This window comes from Oncorhynchus masou, unplaced genomic scaffold (genome assembly GCF_036934945.1).
Source record: "Oncorhynchus masou masou isolate Uvic2021 unplaced genomic scaffold, UVic_Omas_1.1 unplaced_scaffold_756, whole genome shotgun sequence".
In the NCBI taxonomy this organism is placed as follows: Eukaryota; Metazoa; Chordata; class Actinopteri; order Salmoniformes; family Salmonidae; genus Oncorhynchus; species Oncorhynchus masou.
Genome location: NW_027014024.1, coordinates 196,993 through 212,307, shown reverse-complemented (window position 1 = coordinate 212,307; position 15,315 = coordinate 196,993). Strand labels below are relative to the sequence as shown.

Here is a 15,315-nt window from a genome sequence, read left to right as displayed (position 1 = left end):
ATGGATCCCCATTAGTTCCTGCCAAGGCAGCAGCTACTCTTCCTGGGGTTTATTATGGATCCCCATTAGTTCCTGCCAAGGCAGCAGCTCTACTCTTCCTGGGGTTTATTGTGGATCCCCATTAGTTCCTGCCAAGGCAGCAGCTCCTCTTCCTGGGGTTTATTGTGGATCCCCATTAGTTCCTGCCAAGGCAGCAGCTACTCTTCCTGGGGTCCAGCTAAAATAAAGGCATTTATACCATTTTAAAAACATGACAATAAATTCACAACACACTGTGTCCTCAGTCACCTTGTCCCAGAGAGGTTTCCATGGTTATCAAAACATCACACCAGGTTGAGTCTAAACAAAACACAGCCCTGTGGGGAAAATGAATGGAACCATCTCCCTGTTTGACCTCTAGTTGTTATGGATATTATGACTCTACAGAGACACACAGTGGACGTGTCAAAATATGTTCAATTGATAAAGCACACTTTATTTAACCTCAATGTCATCTTGTGTTTACATGGCATTGTAGATTTTAGCTGTATATAGTATGTATTTTGGATGTTTTCAGTGTGTTTTCAACCCTTTCAGACAATGGATTAATCACAATTAAAAATAGTGCACTAACATTATACAAAGTGAACTCAAGTCTGACAGCCCAAACAAACACACACATTCTCAGTCAGAAACACAAGTCAGAACACAGCCTCTCGATTCTCTCATGTGTTTTCAGGTTCTCTGACTGGGAAAATGTCTTTCCACAATGAGAGCAGTGGTATGTCTTCTCCTCCTGTGTATTTGTATGTATTCTTTCATGCTCTTTCAGGTACCTTAACCGGGTAAATCTCTCTCCACACTGGGAGCAGCGGTACATCTTCTTACCTGTGTGTGTCCTCTCATGCTTGTTCAGGTTTCCTACCTGGCCAAAACTCTTTCCACAATGGGAACATTGGAAAAGCTTTTCCCCTGTGTGTCCCCTCTCATGCGTTTGCAGGCTCCCTAACTGGGTAAACGTCATTCCACATTGGGAACAGTGGTAAGGCTTCTCTCCAGTGTGTATTCTCTTATGTGTTCTCAGGCTCCCTGACTGAGTAAAACTCTTCCCACACTGGGAGCAGTGATGTCGTCCTGCTGGTTTGGACGTCTCGGGGTCTGGTTTCCCTGAAGGACTCTTCCTGCTGTCAGAAGGAGAGTCTGGTCTCTCTCCTGTCAAAGACAAACCGATGATTTAATTAAACAGAGACCTGAATGAAACCTCCACATGACAAAACTTCCTCTGACGTTTAATCTAGACTAGATCCCTCAATCACCTGAAGTCACTTTTCACAAGTGTTATTAAAGCCACTACAAAATGCAGGTCTCTGTGTGGTTCTTAGTCAGAGAGGCCTATAGAATGTTTTTATTTATTTATTTCACCTTTATTTAACCAGGTAGGCAAGTTGAGAACAAGTTCTCATTTACAATTGCAACCTGGCCAAGATAAAGCAAAGCAGTTCGACACATACAACGACACAGAGTTACACATGGAGCAAAACAAACATACAGTCAATAATACAGTAGAAACAAGTCTATATACGATGTGAGCAAATGAGGTGAGATAAGGGAGGTAAAGGCAAAAAAAGGCCATGGTGGCAAAGTAAATACAATATAGCAAGTAAAACACTGGAATGGTAGATTTGCAATGGAAGAATGTGCAAAGTAGAAATAAAAAAATAATGGGGTGCAAAGGAGCAAAATAAATAAATTAATTAAATACAGTAGGGAAAGAGGTAGTTGTTTGGGCTAAATTATAGGTGGGCTATGTACAGGTGCAGTAGTCATTGTATGTTGTAGCGTTTACACCAGTCCAGCAATGATAAAGTACTTTATGATGAGGCGAACATTAAATAAACGATTTGGTATCATTTTTATTATGGAAGATTGAATAAGTGTGCTTCAAACGGTTTGCTTGGAATGATTTGTAGCCATCGTCTGGACGACCTGTGCATGAGAGTCCATTCAACTCAGTTTCCCTACCCGAAAAAACGCCATTCCATAAAGTGTATTCGCGCATGCAAATTCAGGAAGAAACCGACGAGCAGATGGCCTGACCGCGTTTTGCGACTGTCGGCTCACTTGACCGCAGTCAACGGTGGGCTGGAAATCGCCTCCAGTTTAGTACAGTGGAACTGCAGTATTGAATGAAGGCAAGTCCATTCCGTGAGACATTTAAGTTGTGATTTTGGGTGTAAATCCATTATTAAAGATTTGTTGTTGGCCAGCTTCTTGATGGTATTCACATCTTACAGTGTAGCTTTATCAATTCCTACATTAACATTACATTTACGTCATTTAGCAGACGCTCTTATCCAGAGCGACTTACAAATTGGTGAATTCACCTTCTGACATCCAGTGGAACAGCCACTTACAATAGTGCATCTAAATCATTTAAGGGGGGGGGTGAGAAGGATTACTTATCCTATCCTAGGTATTCCTTGAAAACATTTAAGCTCAGAAATAGAGTAGAATGCCGCTGTAAAACCACGTATCAGTTCAACAACTATTTTCAAGACAGGACTTACTGGTGCTACTCAGATCTTCTGTCTCCATCTCTTCTTCCCTCTCCTCCTCCTTCAATATGACAGTTATCTCTCCTTCATTCACTCCAAAAAAGTATAATCGTTTTCTTCCTCTTCTTTCTGTGTAACAGCCTCACCCTCGACTTCTTCCTTTACTGTGACATCCTCCTCTTCATTCTCCTCTTTCACGACAACGTTCAGCCAAATACCTTCTTTCTCCTTCCAGCAGACCTCTTTTTTAGCAGGAGGGCAGCAGCTTGCTGAGCTCATGGTCGGGGATGTTAGCCAGCTAACCTAGCTAGTTAGCGACTAGACTAGTGATAGGCTCATTTATCAAGCCAGCTACCGTTACCTGACGAAACGGAAATATGACATAAAATGGGGAAACTAGTTAAAAGACAGAATTATGTTCCAAATACAGAAGTAAATATAGACCGAAGCAGTCTGAACAGCTTGAACGTTTCCGCTAGGAAGCTACCGAGGTGGCTGACGAGATGTTGTTGAAGAAGCGTCCCGTCCACTACATTATACGTCACTCTGATAGCATCGCCTGAAAACGCATATCGCCATCTGTTGACTGGAGTGGTTAACGCAGATAAATGTTTATTTTATTTCCAGACAAACAGTGCATTTTTACATTTATTTCATTAAATAATAATATAATAGTCAGACAACTGCAGATTTGTAATAAGTATGAATTTAAAACCTACTTCCACATTCTACCAACCCAACAGATGTTTCTACTTCAGGGAATATTTTACCAATGAGGAGAGTCTTTCCACATTCTACCAACCCAACAGATTGTTCTACAACAGGTAATATTAACCAATGAGGAGGGTCTTTACACATTCTACCAACGCAACAGATGGTTCTACTACAGGGAATATTAACCAATGAGGAGGGTCTTTACACATTCTACCAACACAACAGATGTTTCTACTACAGGGAATATTAACCAATGAGGTGGGTCTTTCCACATTCTACCAACACAACAGATGTTTCTACAATGAAAACTTTCAGGTTAATTGAAGTTAAATTCCCAAAAAGCCTGAACAGGTTTGGTCATTATCAGGTATTGGATCGTTGAAAGATGATCACCTCACAACAGGTTTCTTCCAGGGAATAAACCATGACAACAATAACCATGGCGGTCAAAATAACTGTAAAGTTATTCTCCATCGAAACGACTACCACTACAATCGACCTGTTCGCAACACATGGGTATTGGATCTGACCTAATTGATCTGCCAGTAAGCTATGTTTACATGGGTATTGGGATCTGACCTCATTGATCTGCCAGTAAGCTATGTTTACATGGGTATTGGGATCTGACCTCATTGATCTGTCAGTAAGCTATGAAGATTTACATGGGTATTGGGATCTGACCTCATTGATCTGTCAGTAAGCTATGTTTACATGGGTATTGGGATCTAACCTCATTGATCTGTCAGTAAGCTATGTTTACATGGGTATTGGGATCTGACCTCATTGATCTGTCAGTAAGCTATGTTTACATGGGTATTGGGATCTGACCTCAGTGATCTGTCAGTAAGCTATGTTTACATGGGTATTGGGATCTGACCTCATTGATCTGTCAGTTAGCTATGTTTACATGGGTATTGGATCTGACCTCAGTGATCTGTCAGTTAGCTATGTTTACATGGGTATTGGATCTAACCTCATTGATCTGTCAGTAAGCTATGTTTACATGGGTATTGGGATCTGACCTCATTGATCTGTCAGTAAGCTATGTTTACATGGGTATTGGGATCTGACCTCATTGATCTGTCAGTAAGCTATGTTTACATGGGTATTGGATCTGACCTCATTGATCTGTCAGTAAGCTATGTTTACATGGGTATTGGGATCTGACCTCATTGATCTGTCAGTTAGCTATGTTTACATGGGTATTGGGATCTGACCTCATTGATCTGTCAGTAAGCTATGTTTACATGGGTATTGGGATCTAACCTCATTGATCTGTCAGTAAGCTATGTTTACATGGGTATTGGATCTAACCTCATTGATCTGTCAGTAAGCTATGTTTACATGGGTATTGGGATCTGACCTCATTGATCTGTCAGTAAGCTATGTTTACATGGGTATTGGGATCTGACCTCATTGATCTGCCAGTAAGCTATGTTTACATGGGTATTGGGATCTGACCTCATTGATCTGCCAGTAAGCTATGTTTACATGGGTATTGGGATCTGACCTCATTGATCTGTCAGTAAGCTATGTTTACATGGGTATTGGGATCTGACCTCATTGATCTGTCAGTAAGCTATGTTTACATGGGTATTGGGATCTAACCTCATTGATCTGTCAGTAAGCTATGTTTACATGGGTATTGGATCTAACCTCATTGATCTGTCAGTAAGCTATGTTTACATGGGTATTGGGATCTGACCTCATTGATCTGTCAGTAAGCTATGTTTACATGGGTATTGGATCTGACCTCATTGATCTGTCAGTAAGCTATGTTTACATGGGTATTGGGATCTGACCTCATTGATCATCATCATCATCCAGACAGTCCTCTGGGTAACAGATACATACAAATACACGTAAGATTTCGTTACTATATTAACACTGCTAATCCAACAATAGTGTAGGTGTCTGTACTATATAAACACTGCTAATCCAACAATAGTGCTAGGTGAATTCACACTCAAATCCTTTTATCTTCGATTTTTCCCAAACCTCAATTGTGGCCTCCTGATGTGGTTTAAGTTATGTTCTTAGAGCAAACAATTGTATTTTTTTCTGTTTAAAAAAGTCAGACTTTGAGAACAAAAACCTGAAAAAAAGAGATGTTTTGTCACGTAGAGTAGGTCAGAAGGCTAAACTGGATAACCTAACCTCTATCAAAAATAAAAAGATGGCAGAACCGCAAAAGTTCTTCTGTGCAAAGGTGTTTATTTACAAGTGATTCCAGAACAAAAAACAACAGTACTGCCATCAACGTCTACCTTATGGAACAGCTTAAAAACAATGCTACCCCATCCACAGCTCAATCCAAACTGCCTCTCCATGACTGAAAGAGAGGCTCCTTTTGTAGGGCTAGCCCCTCCCCTCAGAACAATTAACCCTAATTAATTAATCAATTAACAATACAAACCTACATTTTCCATGAACTAAACATACTAAAGGATATACATTGCAACACGGTTTTAAACAATATCACAACATAACATTTACAACATTACATCACTACTGACAATCTCTTTCAATATGCCCATATGCATTAATGAGCCATTTGGGACAGGCACTATAAAGCCAACCCAATTCCCTTAGCTCGGGTCCTTTTCCAGCATACCCGGAAGCTACAGAGATGGAGAGAGAGGAACAGAACAAACAAACAATGCGCTCATCCACAACATTGATAAGTATAATAATTATTGTATCTCTCAAATATGAGCATTGACAAGTGTGAAATGGATGCACCGAGACAGAAGTTAATTTGTGTGTCGACCCACATTGTTAACTTATCTTATAATGGCGCAGGGAGGAGTGATGAATATGTGTGTGCGTTAAAGAACCAAATGCTGCCAATAGTGCGGTGTCTGTCCAGTGACGGACTTCTACGTCACATGTTTCAATAATAGTTATACTATTATCCTACTGACCAGTACAGCTTGGGTTGGTCTACTGTTATCTTACTGACCAGTACAGCTTGGGTTGGTCTACTATTATCCTACTGAACAGTACAGCTTGGGTTGGTCTACTATTATCCTACTGAACAGTACAGTCTACTATTATCCTTGGTCTGTACTATATAATCCTACTAACAACAACAGTTGGTCTACTATTATCCTACTGAACAGTACAGCTTGGGTTGGTCTACTATTATCCTACTGAACAGTACAGCTTGGGTTGGTCTACTATTATCCTACTGAACAGTATCTATTATCCTACTGAACAGTACAGCTTGGGTTGGTCTACTATTATCCTATTATCCTACTGAACAGTACAGCTTGGGTTGGTCTACTATTATCCTACTGAACAGTACAGCTTGAACAGTACAGTTGGTCTACTATTATCCTACTGAACACTGACCAGTACAGCTTGGGTTGGTCTACTATTATCCTACTGAACAGTACAGCTTGGGTTGGTCTACTATTATCCTACTGAACAGTACAGCTTGGGTTGGTCTACTATTATCCTACTGAACAGTACAGCTTGGGTTGGTCTACTATTATCCTACTGAACAGTACAGCTTGGGTTGGTCTACTATTATCCTACTGAACAGTACAGCTTGGGTTGGTCTACTATTATCCTACTGAACAGTACAGCTTGGGTTGGTCTACTATTATCCTACTGAACAGTACAGCTTGGGTTGGTCTACTATTATCCTACTGAACAACAGTCTACATTAAAATATGATTTACAGTTTTGGGTTGGTCTATCTCACAGTACAGGGTGCCTTTCCTTCTCTGGGCCATTTGGAAAATGTTTTACCTGTATACTTCTCCAGGAACACTGACCTACATCAAACAGTATTCAGTTAGTTCAAAAGTCTACTATTAAAATATGTCAAATTATCAATTTATTTGTTTCAAAACAATGCTGTGAAAAACAGTTGTATTGAACTTATAAAATAATCGATATTGTTATTTAGAATAAAAATATATACATTTATATTTTTATTGATGTATTATTATTATTTGTTATTATTTTTATTTTGGGAAAACTGCCAACATATTATATCCTGCTGCTGGGTTGGTCAGAACGGTACTATATCCTTGAACTTTGAATATTATGTACTGGTGTGCTTAGTTGTATTAACTACAGTGACCAATAAGCTTGGGTTGTCTGTACTAATAAACTACTATATACACAGAAATATTTTTATTGATGTATTATATTATCCTTTAGAAAAAAATAATATGCTGTTGTGCTGCCAACACAAAACATCGGGGAACTTTGAAAACGACAGTGTAATATTGGCAGAATAGAGCACCACAGAATGTGTTGGCTCCCTTTGACAAGTGGTCAATTTGGAGATCCTCCGGCCTGGGCCAGGGGGTCGTCCCAAAAGTACTTACTGCTTCCTGAAGTGTACACTCATTCACTACTCCCCATAAAGTGTAAAAGCATTGGATTGGTGAAGGCGAAGGTTATGGCATGAGTTTCCATACTAATCAATTCCTGTCAAATCCTGTCCATGAAGGGAAGTGAACAAGCAAACACTTTGGGAGGAAGAAGAGATTATTGGGGCAGAGACCAGGTATGCAGATGTTTCCCCAGCCAGGTACCACGACAACAAATACCAGTCAATCAATATATCATCAAATCCTTTATGATGAGCCAATTTTACTACATGCATTTCAGTGGTGGTCTGGAACAAAATCTTGCAAAGCCTGTATCTCTCCAGGGTTGGTGGGTGACTGTATCTCTCCAGGGTTGGTGGGTGACTGTATCTCTCCAGGGTTGGTGGGTGACTGTATCTCTCCAGGGTTGGTGGGTGACTGTATCTCTCCAGGGTTGGTGGGTGACTGTATCTCTCCAGGGTTGGTGGGTGACTGTATCTCTCCAGGGTTGGTGGGTGACTGTATCTCTCCAGGGTTGGTGGGTGACTGTATCTCTCCAGGGTTGGTGGGTGACTGTATCTCTCCAGGGTTGGTGGGTGACTGTATCTCTCCAGGGTTGGTGGGTGACTGTATCTCTCCAGGGTTGGTGGGTGACTGTATCTCTCCAGGGTTGGTGGGTGTCTGTATCTCTGACCAGGGTTGGTGGGTGACTTTATCTCTCCAGGGTTGGTGGGTGACTGTATCCTCCAGGGTTGGTGGGGACTGTATCTCTCCAGGGTTGGTGGGTGACTAAATACTCTCTCCAGGGCAATACATTGGTGGGTGACTACAGGACCAGGACAACAATACATCTCTCCAGGGTTGGTACATCACTAGGGTTGGGTGACTGTGGTGGAGGATCAATATCTCCAGGGTTGGTGGGTGACTTAGTACTGGACCCTGACCAGACATGTAGTAGTTTCCTCTGCATTTACAACAACACCATAGTATGGAGGATAAATAACAAACACCAGGACAACAATACATCATAGTCTATGTGGAGGATAAATAACTACAAACACCAGGACAACAATACATCAGGTCTATGGAGGATAAATAACTACACACCAGGACAACAATACATCATAGTCTATGGAGGATAAATAACTACACACCAGGACAACAATACATCATAGTCTATAGAGGATAAATAACTACACACCAGGACAACAATACATCATAGTCTATAGAGGATAAATAACTACACACCAGGACAACAATACATCATAGTCTATGGAGGATAAATAACTACACACCAGGACAACAATACATCATAGTCTATGGAGGATAAATAACTACACACCAGGACAACAATACATCATAGTCTATTGAGGATAAATAACTACACAGGACAACAACATACATCATAGTCTATAGAGGATAAATAAGGACACACCAGGCAACAATACATCATAGTCTATAGAGGAGGTGACTGTATAGGGTTGGTGGGTGAATAACTACACACCAGGACAACAATACATCATAGTCTATGGAGGATAAATAACTACACACCAGGACAACAATACATCATAGTCTATGGGAGGATATCTCTCCATAACTACACACCAGGACAACAATACATCATAGTCTATGAGGATAAATAACTACACACCAGGACAACAATACATCATAGTCTATGGAGGATAAATAACTACACACCAGGACAACAATACATCATAGTCTATGGAGGATAAATAACTACACACCAGGACAACAATACATCATAGTCTATGGAGGATAAATAACTACACACCAGGACAACAATACATCATAGTCTATGGAGGATAAATAACTACACACCAGGACAACAATACATCATAGTCTATAGAGGATAAATAACTACACACCAGGACAACAATACATCATAGTCTATGGAGGATAAATAACTACACACCAGGACAACAATACATCATAGTCTATGGAGGATAAATAACTACACACCAGGACAACAATACATCATAGTCTATGGAGGATAAATAACTACACACCAGGACAACAATACATCATAGTCTATGGAGGATAAATAACTACACACCAGGACAACAATACATCATAGTCTATGGAGGATAAATAACTACACACCAGGACAACAATACATCATAGTCTATGGAGGATAAATAACTACACACCAGGACAACAATACATCATAGTCTATAGAGGATAAATAACTACACACCAGGACAACAATACATCATAGTCTATAGAGGATAAATAACTACACACCAGGACAACAATACATCATAGTCTATGGAGGATAAATAACTACACACCAGGACAACAATACATCATAGTCTATGGAGGATAAATAACTACACACCAGGACAACAATACATCATAGTCTATGGAGGATAAATAACTACACACCAGGACAACAATACATCATAGTCTATGGAGGATAAATAACTACACACCAGGACAACAATACATCATAGTCTATGGAGGATAAATAACTACACACCAGGACAACAATACATCATAGTCTATAGAGGATAAATAACTACACACCAGGACAACAATACATCATAGTCTATAGAGGATAAATAACTACACACCAGGACAACAATACATCATAGTCTATGTGGAGGATAAATAACTACACACCAGGACAACAATACATCATAGTCTATGTGGAGGATAAATAACTACACACCAGGACAACAATACATCATAGTCTATAGAGGATAAATAACTACACACCAGGACAACAATACATCATAGTCTATGGAGGATACATAACTACACACCAGGACAACAATACATCATAGTCTATAGAGGATAAATAACTACACACCAGGACAACAATACATCATAGTCTATAGAGGATAAATAACTACACACCAGGACAACAATACATCATAGTCTATAGAGGATAAATAACTACACACCAGGACAACAATACATCATAGTCTATAGAGGATAAATAACTACACACCAGGACAACAATACATCATAGTCTATAGAGGATAAATAACTACACACCAGGACAACAATACATCATAGTCTATAGAGGATAAATAACTACACACCAGGACAACAATACATCATAGTCTATAGAGGATACATAACTACATTGATGTCTTCTCTTCTCTCTCTCTGTTTGTTTGTAGTTTCTCTCTGTTTGAATTAGCAGGTGTTATTATTATCCCCTCATCTGTGTGTGAGAGACAGAAAGAGCGAGAGACACAGACAGAGACAGACAGATGAGACCCCTAAGCAAGCTGGACCTGGGGCTCTGTTCACATACACAAACAGACCCCACAGAGCCCCAGGACAGCAAACACATTAGACCCAACCAAATCATGAGAAAACAAAAAGATAATTGCTTGACACATTGGATTGAATTAACAAAAAACAGAGCAAACTAGAATGTTATTTGTCCCTAAACAGAGAGAACACAGTGGCAGAATACCTGACCACTGTGACTGACCCCAACTTAAAGAAAGCTTTGACTATGTACAGACTGAGTGAGCATAGCCTTGCTATTGAGAAAGGCCACCGTAGGCAGACCTCAAATCAAATAGTTACGAGCCCCAAACGAACAATGCAGTTTATAGAAATATGGATAAGAATAAGAAATGAAAGTAACAAGTAATTAAAGAGTAAAAAGTAATTAAAGAGCAACAGTAAAATAACAATAGCAGGACTATATACAGGTCAGTACCTGGCTCTCCAGAGAAGACAGGCTATGTGCCCACAGCCCACAAAATGAGGTGGAAACTGACATGCACTTCCTAACCTCCTGCCAAATGTATGACCAGTTAATTCATACTGTATGTTGTAGTCTGTCCAAGAGGGGAATCACACAGACTGATCTCAGTTAATTCATACTGTATGTTGTAGTCTGTCTAATAATTAAATCACACAAGACTGACAGCCTGTAATTTTATTAAAAGCATTCAGTTGATTACATGGCAGTTTAGAGAGCAACATCAAAACAATAATCTACTTCATAATCAATATCATAACATTTATAATCAATAACATCATGAGAGGTAAACAACAACAAACCCCTTTATTAAAAAATGTTTCAAAATACAAAGAATGAACAGATGATTATAATAATACCTGCACAAATAATGGAAACACTTCAAGATAAAGAATCTAAGAGACACTAAATAAGATAAAGAATCTAAGAGACACTAAATAAGATAACGAATCTAAGAGACACTAAATAAGATAAAGAACTATGTTACCAAAACATGTTAAATAAGACAAAGAATCTAAGAACCCTAAAAAAGTTACAAAAACCCTATGTTACCTAAAAACCCAAAGAATCTAAAGACACTAAATAACCCAAAGACCCCATGTTACCTAAAAACCCCATGTTACCTAAAACCCCATGTTACCCAAAACCCCATGTTACCCAAACCCCATAACCAAAACCCCAAAACCCCATGTTACCCAAAACCCCATGTTACCCTAAAAACCCAAAAACCCCATGTTACCCAAACCCCATGTTACCCAAACCCCATGTTACCAAAACCCCATGTTACCCAAAACCCCATGTTAAAACCCCATGTTACCCAAAACCCCATGTTACCCAAAACCCCATGTTACCCAAAACCCCATGTTACCCAAAACCCCATGTTACCCAAAACCCCATGTTACCCAAAACCCCATGTTACCCAAAACCCCATGTTACCCAAACCCCATGTTACCCAAACCCCATGTTACCCAAACCCCATGTTACCCAAACCCCATGTTACCCAAACCCCCATGTTACCCAAACCCCATGTTACCCAAACCCCATGTTACCCAAACCCCATGTTACCCAAAACCCCATGTTACCCGAACCCCATGTTACCCAGAACCCCATGTTACCCAAACCCCCATGTTACCCAGAACCCCATGTTACCCAGAACCCCATGTTACCCAAAACCCCATGTTACCCAAACCCCATGTTACCCAGAACCCCATGTTTCTCTGGTGGTAAAAACCAAACTAAATGAATAATGGTGGTTGCAGTCACTCCTTTTAGATTTCTTACAAGGTTCTAGAAAGAGAAACTAATTCTGAACTTGTTATTAAAATTAGAACCACTTCAGGTTTGTCACCACATTTTAAACACCAGTCCACTGCTGACCATCGATTTAAAACACAAAACTGACCTAAGATCAGCATGTAGGGTCAGCTTCATTCTCCTCCTACTCCGTCCCCTGGGCTGCTCTCTCCTCTCCCGGTCCAGCTTCAGCTCTGGAGCTCAGAGAGACCATCTCCATGGCATTGACATAAAGATCCATGCTGCTCACCCTGTTCACTCTCTTCTGCCTCCTGGTGGGCTAGGGAGACACAGCACCAACAGTCAGACATTTACTCTCTCGTATCTCCCTCCCTCTCCCCCTCACCCTCTCCCTCTAGTTTAAATGACTTGTAACGTCTGAGTAAATGTCTTTACCTTGTAGTACAGGTAGGAGGTGGTGATTGTTGTCAGTAGGATCAGCAGCACTACAACGTGTCTGATGATGAAGGCTGGCAGAGGAGAGGCTGCAAACAGAAACACCTTTGATGAGGGGACTGATCATCATCACATAGATCTGTGGGAAATCTGTCAATGACAAAGTTATAAGTCTGGTTCATGTTCAGTTACCTGTGATGGTGAGGGAGAGGAGCTCACTCTCAGAGGAGAAGTTATGAGAGAAAACATAATTGTCATAAACACAGCTGTAGTTCCCTTGGTGGGAGTCATCTGCAGCAGGGAAGAGGAAGGCAGCAGAGTGATTGACAGCTGGCTGGGTCTGGGTTCTGTTGGAGCCGGTGAACGTGAGGAGGAAGGAGCCTCCTGGGTACTGTGGCTGAGTGGAGCAGGTGATGGTGAAGTTGTAGCCCCTGAACATCTCGGGCCCCTGGTGGCCCCTGGAGACCCCTCCCATTGGGTCAGTCAGGAAGATATCAGGCTGGACCAGGAGATCTGTAACAATAAAAGAGAACAAGAAAAACCTCTTCAACTAGTTTCCTATAGATATGACAATAACATCAGTATGTAACAGTGCCAGCCACCCTCCCTCACAGGGCAACATGAGTAGTGGGCCTACAGTCACTGAGACAACATATGTTGATATCAGGCTGAAGCAGGACATCTGGAACAAGAGGAGAGAGAAAGAAAACGTAGCTCCTCAACTACTTTACTCATTTAGATGTGACAATAACATGACATGTGACAGTGGAATTGAGTTGAGACATTCACTGAGATAACACTCAAATACAAAAGCATTCTGGGATATTTAAGTTGTATTTGATTCCTACTTGACTGAGTGATCTATTTAGTAAAGCAGACTGACAAGTTAAACAGTCATCATGAGAGGTGCAGAGGAAGTTGTATGAATGAAGGAAATCAGTTGAATATAATTATAATATGTTGATATTTCCTGAGCAGATCACTGTGAGTCCAGGAAGGAGATATAATACATGGACTAAAGTATGTGGAACTCAGCAGTGAGTTTTCAATCATAGGATTATTTTACACATTTCAACACTCGGTGGTCCGTTCTGAGCTTGTGTTGTCTACCACTTCACAGCTGAGCCGTTGTTGCTCCAAGACTTGCCACGTTGAAAGTCACTGAGATCTTCAGTAAGTCCATTTTACTGGCAATGTTTGTCTATGGAGATTGCATGGCTGTGTGCTCAATTTTATACACCTGTCAGCAACAGGTGTGACTGAAATAGCCGAATCCACTAAAGTCCACTTATGTTTGGCCATAAAGTGCATCTTGTTACTACCTGAGCAGATCACTTTGAGTCCAGGAAGAATATCATAACTTCTGGAACATTCCCTCAGTGTGGACTCAGACCCAAAACAGTAAACTCTGAACCCTCTAGTGGTGTTTCCAGGTAGTACTGAAACAGTGGAGCCACAACCCAGCTGTCTACACACTACTGCAGCTACATCCCTCTGGTCCCAGTCATCAGCTCCCACAGTCCTCCACTCTCCCTGGTCGTACCACTCCACTCCACCAGCACAGCGACTGCCTCCTCCCACCAGCCTCACATCATCAGGCTCTGAGAAAAGAAAAGAGAGAGACAGTAATCTTACTATTTTCTCACTAAAACACACCTATATTGTCTCTCATATTCTTCACTCCAGGTGAGAAACAATGTTGACTGAGTGACAAACTGTTTCTTACCTGAGCAGGTGAGTCCAACAGCATTACCAGGTAGGCAGGTGTTGTTCTCTCTGTCTGAGGTGTCACAGTCCAGGAGAAGGGACTCTTTGCCTTTACACTGGAACTCTTTATCCCAGGTCTGACCCTCACCTTCTCCATAGAGCCCCCCCTGTAGAGCTGCAGGAGCCCCACAGCCAAGATCCCTACAGACTACCTCTGCATCCTGCCGGTCAAAGTCAGCTTCACACACTGAGGCCCAGGACTGATTGGACTTCACCTCCACTCTCCCAGAGCAGAGACCAGCTCCATCCACAAGCCGCACAGACTCTGGAGAAAAAGAGTTGGTTGAACATTCAATCAGTTTTGTTGATGACACTGTCAAGGACTAAACACAAATATGTTGGATAAAAGATTGTAGTTTGCTATGTTTGATACTGTAAGAGGTAGAAATGGGTTCTTAGTCACTCAGGATCGGGTTGGGAATAATGCAGGCAGGAGACAGGAATAAGTTCACTTCACTTTATAGAAAATAAACAGCTGGACATCCATCAGGCAGCTTCACTTCAGTACCATCTGAACTACAATGATCTGCCCATGAAC

General features: G+C 41.0%; 1 long non-coding RNA gene across 1 annotated transcript; it reads right to left on the bottom strand.

Moving 5' to 3' along the window:
• Nucleotides 1-450: 450 nt before the first annotated feature.
• On the bottom strand, nt 451-3,059 carry LOC135537361 (uncharacterized). Its single transcript, XR_010455201.1, has 2 exons — nt 2,547-3,059; nt 451-1,191 (listed from the first exon to the last, which is right to left on the bottom strand). It is a non-coding gene; the product is annotated as an uncharacterized LOC135537361 (long non-coding RNA).
• Between the last annotated feature and the right edge of the window lie 12,256 nt (nt 3,060-15,315).